At 34.2% G+C, this 6,565-nt stretch overlaps 1 pseudogene; it reads left to right on the top strand.

Annotated features, from left to right (window-relative positions):
- Positions 1-342: 342 nt before the first annotated feature.
- On the top strand, positions 343-1,340 carry LOC145620612 (ethylene-responsive transcription factor ERF037 pseudogene; annotated as a pseudogene).
- Positions 1,341-6,565: the final 5,225 nt, after the last annotated feature.

The raw sequence follows: 6,565 nt of genomic DNA, 5'->3' as shown, positions 1-6,565 counted from the left end.
CATGACTCAAATTCGAGATAAACCTAACCAAAGACCGTTTAACACATCTAATCTCAACAACAATAACAAAGCCTTATTTCCAAAATGATTTGAATCAGCTAACATCTAATCTAAAACATGATAAAAAAATATGAGTAATTCAGATCGAGTTAGAATTATCCAGTCTATACCCTCGCCCTCACCCACAAGCCAATAGGAGAGTTTTCTTCAAGGGTCATACTTGACAATTTGACAGAAGTAGCGCGTTTTATTTTATTTTTAACCCAACCCCTTTCTATATGATACACCTTATTATATATGTCCACCTAATTTAGCTTGCCATTATCATTATTCATATTCATATTTTACTTCTCACTCTCCCTCTCCTTATCACACTCTAACGGCTTCCCCTGCTTTATATACTACGGCTACTTCACCCCCTTCTTAAAACTCCACATTATTTTCTCTCTCTTTAATTCTCCCTTCATTCAGACATTTCATCAAACACCTTCCGTGCAACTCTTCAATCAACCTTACTGAGCTCCATTAACCTTACATCAATGGCGGAACGCCATGGCAGAGAAGCAGAGACTTCCCAGAACGACACTATTACTACTACAACAACTACTACTGCAACACCTTCAACTTCATCTTCTCAATCCCTTTCTGGGCTAACCCAATCATCACCCCAACTCAACAACAAACGAAAGAGAGAAAACAACAAAGACCCAGTTTACAGAGGAGTTCGAAAACGAGCTTGGGGCAAATGGGTATCCGAAATTCGAGAACCCAGAAAGAAATCACGAATATGGCTTGGTACATTCAACACACCAGAAATGGCGGCGCGTGCTCACGACGTTGCCGCACTTTGCATCAAAGGTAACTCCGCAATCCTCAACTTCCCTGAACTCGCGAACTCACTCCCTCGTCCCGCGTCGAACTCGCCGCGTGATGTTCAAGCTGCTGCCGCTTTAGCCGCTGCGACGGCGATGGAGTCGCACGCGCCGTCGCCTGCGGTGTCGTCGTCTTCCTCGGAGGTAAATGGGCCTGAAGAAGAACTGAGTCAGATTGTGGAGTTGCCGAGTTTGGAAGATGTGGGTGATGACTCGGCCGAGTCGAAGGGTGAGTTGGTGTTGGTTGACTCGGTTGAAGAGTGGCCTGGTTGGACGGAGGAGATGGGTTTGTGTGGGTATTTGTATGAATCAACGGCTGACATTTCATTGGCTGATTATTATGGGGTAGGATATACATATATTGATTTTTACTAAATTTATTAAAAATTTGAAAAAAAAAAAAAGGAAAATTACTTTTGTAAACATTTTATTTTCTGTTTGGGAGAGTGGTAAATTTCTTCCTGTTAATACCATTTTTTTTTTAGGTTTTATAATTATTTCAATCAATCAATCAATCAATCAAAGCCTTAATCCCAAAAGTGGGGTCGGCTAACATGAACCAAATTTGATTATTCCGTGTAGTCATCAACATAAATCTTTCTCCTCCATCCCTTACGATCCAAAACTTCATCCTCACGTAAATCCATGCACTTCATATCCTTCCTCACTCCTTCCAACCAAGTCATCTTTGGTCTCCCTCTTCCTCGTTTAATCCCTCCATGGTCCCACTCTTCCACTCTTCGCACCGGTGCACCCTCGGGTCTCCGTCTTACATGTCCAAACCAACGCAGACGATTTTCCCTTAATTTATCTACAATGCCCGCCACACCTACTTTCTTGCGAATAACCTCATTTCTGATTCTATCTCTTAAAGTGTTTCCACACATCCACCTTAACATGCGCATTTCCGTAACCTCCATCTTTTTAATATGCTCTTTCTTAGAAGCCCAACATTCTGTACCATAGAGCAACACTGGTCTTATGGCAGTCCTGTAGAATTTTCCCTTCAACTTTAAGGGAATGCTGCGGTCGCATAGCACTCCCGTGGCCGCTCTCCATTTAAGCCACCCTGACTTAATCCTGTGGGTCACGTCTTGATCAATGTCACCATTCTTCTGGATGATCGACCCTAGGTACTTAAAACATTCACTCATGGTCAAATCCTTTCCATCCAAACTCACCACTTCATTGCTTGTCCCCCTCTGAGTGCCAAAACGACATACCAAATATTCAGTCTTACTCCGACTTAGCTTAAACCCTCTAGATTCCAACCTTTGCCTCCATTGCTCCAACTTGACATTAACCCCATCCTTAGTCTCATCCACCAAAACGATATCATCTGCGAACAGCATACACCATGGAACCTCATCTTGAATTGGTCTAGTTAATTCGTCTAGAACCGTTGCAAAAAGAAAAGGGCTTAATGCAGACCCTTGATGCAATCCGATTGTAATAGGGAAATCTTTTGTCAACCCTCCGCATGTCCTCACATTTGTTGACACATCCCGATACATATCCTTAACTAGGTCTACATACCTTCGTGGGATACCTTTCTTCAACATTGCCCACCAAAGTATCTCTCTTGGCACCTTGTCATATGCCTTCTCTAAATCAATAAAGACCATATGAAGATCTTTCTTCTTTACCCTATAAAACTCCATCATTTGTCTTATCAAATGGATTGCCTCCATAGTAGATCTCCCAGGCATAAAACCAAATTGGTTATCTGAAAAGGTTTTATAGTATTAAATAATAGGTTTTATAATTATTTAATTTGTATAAATATACTATTACTAGTAGGATGATAATTGATTAATGTGTGATGATGAAATTTTTTGTGTGAAATTTCAACGAGTTTAGATTAAAGTAGAGTTTTTTTTTGCTCGTATGTCATAAAAGTTTTCTACCTAAATTTAGGTTTAGATTATCAAAACTTGTGTGCTTATAAAAGTTGAGTTTGGAAAAACTTGTGTGCTTATACCATTCACATGTTTTAACATACTCTAATACTCCGTTTACGTTACTTATAGTAATTTATGAGCACGTAAGTTTGTCAATGCATATATTGTTCATTGTATTGATATTTCTAAATATAAATTAATATAAAAATTTGATATTCGTAAAACATTGTTGGACATAAAACACGATAAGAGATTGAAGTTTTTTAAGATTTGAGGCCTTGAGGGAGTATATAATTACGTCTTCATAATTGTCCTCATTATATCATCTAAACCAAACTTATACCCACACTTTCCCCCAAAAATAGTGCATTTAGGAGAGGAAATCGTTTTGAAATTGTAAGCTGTCACAAATAGACAAGCATTGCTAATTAGGACAAACAACCATACCTTACCTTGTGGATGTTATCCACATTCTTGAGTTAAATGGAATGGAAAACAACACCATACTCCCTCACCCTAAAGAGACTATTGACTTTGTAACGTGGATATAAATATGACAATTAAGTAGGCTTTTAAAATCTGCATAAGACGATAACTTATCACAAAATTATCGAATTTGGCTCAAAGTAAAATCCATTTTTCGATAAATTAGTTAAATGACACGTTTATTTTGAAAGTGAGCTAAAATAATAATCACACTTGACACGCTTCACTTATTCATCAAAATGGCCAAAATAAAAGGCAATCCCATCAAACTAATAACGATTATGGCAAAAAACAACAACATAAATGCCTATTATTTCATACTTGAATAATAATCCTTTCAACTTTAATTTGATCCTTAAGTATTTTATGTTCAGTGATGATATGATCATAAGCTAATTATTGCTATTTTGGATTCATAAACACCATGAGAAAGAAGCTAGTGGTCAAGTTTGTTACTACAACCTCAACATTATCCAACTTTACTTAATCTACGCTCAATTCCAAAAAAATAATACGAAGTAATAATTAATAAAAAAAAAAAAAATTAAGACTATTGCTAAAAACAATTTCTTACTAAGGTTGTTAGATCGGCACATTGATCAAATTATGCCATACTATATAGCTTGATTTGCATCATGAGATAACATAATATACTAGTTAGCAAGTGAATTAACAACTAACAACCATGTGCTTCCCTCACTAATTTTTAATTCTTTCAACTAATATACATTGAAAAATAAAAGTCAAACGTGATACTTTGCTAGAATGTTTTTTTTTACCCTATCATAAGAAATTATTAAAAATAAATCGACTCAATCTGAATAAAAGTCAGTGTTCATATACACTATATACACTGATATGCATATTATATGATATTGATCGCGATTATACTCTTATATACATTAACAATAACATTTCTTTAACCCCTAGTTTATCCTAAAATGGTCATCCAATTTCACTAATACTAGTAATAATAATAATATGTAGCCGTTGGTTAGTGATGTTAACACTCAAACATGAAAAATTGTCAAATGAAAAATGAAAAATGAAAAAAAAAAAAAAATGAAAAGAGGAAAAAAAGAAAGTTAGGGGGGGTTAGCTTTTGGGAGACAGCAAAGCATTTAAGAGGATGTGACAAGGACTTTTACTCGGTTTAGTAATAGTGTTATCTAATTGTCTTTACTTGGGTGGTAATTTTATCTTTTTACAGCTTCAATTTACTTATCCATTTTGGAATTTAATGCTGCCATGCCAAAATTACTTTTTTCTGCAGTCTTTTTGATTTTTTTTTTTTTTTTAATTATTATTTTTAAATTATATTTTAAGGAGTTTCTGGTATAGCAGATGAACATGCCAGATTGCCAGACAGAGAGGGAGGTTAACAGTAGTGCCAGTAGTATTTGACCAAACAGTATATAGATATTCTACTGAAATTATTCTTTCCTTTAAAACAAAAACAAAAACAAAAAAGAATTTTCATTGGTGTCCTTGAGGTTTAGCAAAATTAACAAGGTAGCCTATGTCAATTTGAAGTTCATTCACTGGGCTACTTGTTGATAGTGGCACAACTAGAATTTTATACATTGGGGGATCAAACTCTAAAACGCGTGTTATACTTTCTCTATCCCTGAATAACCACACACAGTCAACTTTTTATATATGTCAATGTATTAATTTGACTTTATTTTTATATAAATAAATATTAATAAAAATAATTTTCAAAATTATGTTTATGGAACTTTATATACGTGGTATATAATTTTTTGAAACAATTATGGAACTTTATATAAATTCCTATTGAAATATGTTTTTACGTAGTACTCCGTATTATGTTTTGCAACATGACAACAACACTACTGGAAAGTTTTGCAATTCTTTCATTCAAGGCCTATTCTGATTTACTGAATTGAACTGAGCTGAACTGAACTAAGGGTAGTTCACTTCAGTTTAATTTCAATTCAGTTTAGTTCAGTTTCTAATTTTCTTCTCTCATAAAATATTTCATTTCAGCTCTATTTAGTTTAATTCAGTAAATGTGAACATGCCCTAAATAGAGCTGAAATGAATTATTTATGAGAGAAGAAAATTAGGAACTGAATTGAAATTAAGATGAACAAAACAAGTCCTTACAGCCTGTTCACATTTACTGAATTGAGCTGAACTAAACTGATTAGAGCTGAGCTGAACTGATTGGAACTGAACTGAAGTGATCTGAACTAAGGGTATGTTCTCTTCGGATTATTTTTAGTTCAGTTCAGTTCTTAATTTCCTTCTTTCATAAAATATTCAGTTCAGTTCAGTCAATCAGAATAGGCTCTAAATAGAGCTGAAATGAATATTTTATCGGAGAAGGAAATTAAAAGCTGAATTGAACTGATTGAAGCTGAATTGAACTGATTGAAGCTGAATTGAATTGAATTGATTGGAGATGAACTGAACTGAATTAAAATTAAGCTGAAGTAAGCACGTCCTTAGTATGTACAAATCTAAATGCTAAATTTATAAAAGAATGCATGCCAGCTTTAATAGGTTTTTAATTTTACAATAAAAGGATAGAAGCTTCATATACGGATTATCCTTTTTAAATGCATGCCAGCTTAATAATTACGAAGTATATGCTTCAATTCGTGTAACAATATAATTACGACATATGTAAGATGTATGACGTTCTACAAGTCGTAATCACAAGAACGGTAGATGAGGGTATATAGGATTTGTAATAATGCTCTTTGAGATTTATGTGGTTCTCTTAAACATAAATATCTAATAAGGGTCCAACTAATTGTCCTTTCAACATGGTTCTTGTCTAGTGTAGACTCTCGATCACTTTTGTTAGAGCTAATTAATGATTTGGGTTGACAAAACCATGTTATTAATGACATCGTAATAATAAGTCTCCTACGTAAAAGAATTATATATGGTAATAAAGTTTGGATATGTAATCATATTGACGAAAGTAAGATAGTATACAGTTAAACGTGCATTGCTAAATCATCTATTTCGTAAATACATTACTTATTGTGACGTGAGTGCAGAGTCAACACTATTAATGCAAGAGATCGAGCATCAAATCACCCTAATTTCAATTATGAAATAATAAAAATAGACTTTCTAGCAATGTATCTTTCATTATATATAAGAAAGTACAAATTAAAGTCATAGAATACTCCTAGGTACTTGCACTGTAAAGAAACAATACTTGTGCAGTTGTGCTTATATGTAAAACACACACCTAACCTAAATAATTAAAACATAATCTTATATATAATCCAAATTAAGGTTTTGATTAAGGCGACAATGACTTTA

Source organism: Chenopodium album, chromosome 27 (assembly GCF_948465745.1).
Source record: "Chenopodium album chromosome 27, dcCheAlbu1.1, whole genome shotgun sequence".
Classification (NCBI taxonomy): Eukaryota; Viridiplantae; Streptophyta; class Magnoliopsida; order Caryophyllales; family Amaranthaceae; genus Chenopodium; species Chenopodium album.
Note: the sequence above shows the minus strand (reverse complement) of the source record. Positions and strands in the feature narration are given on the sequence as shown.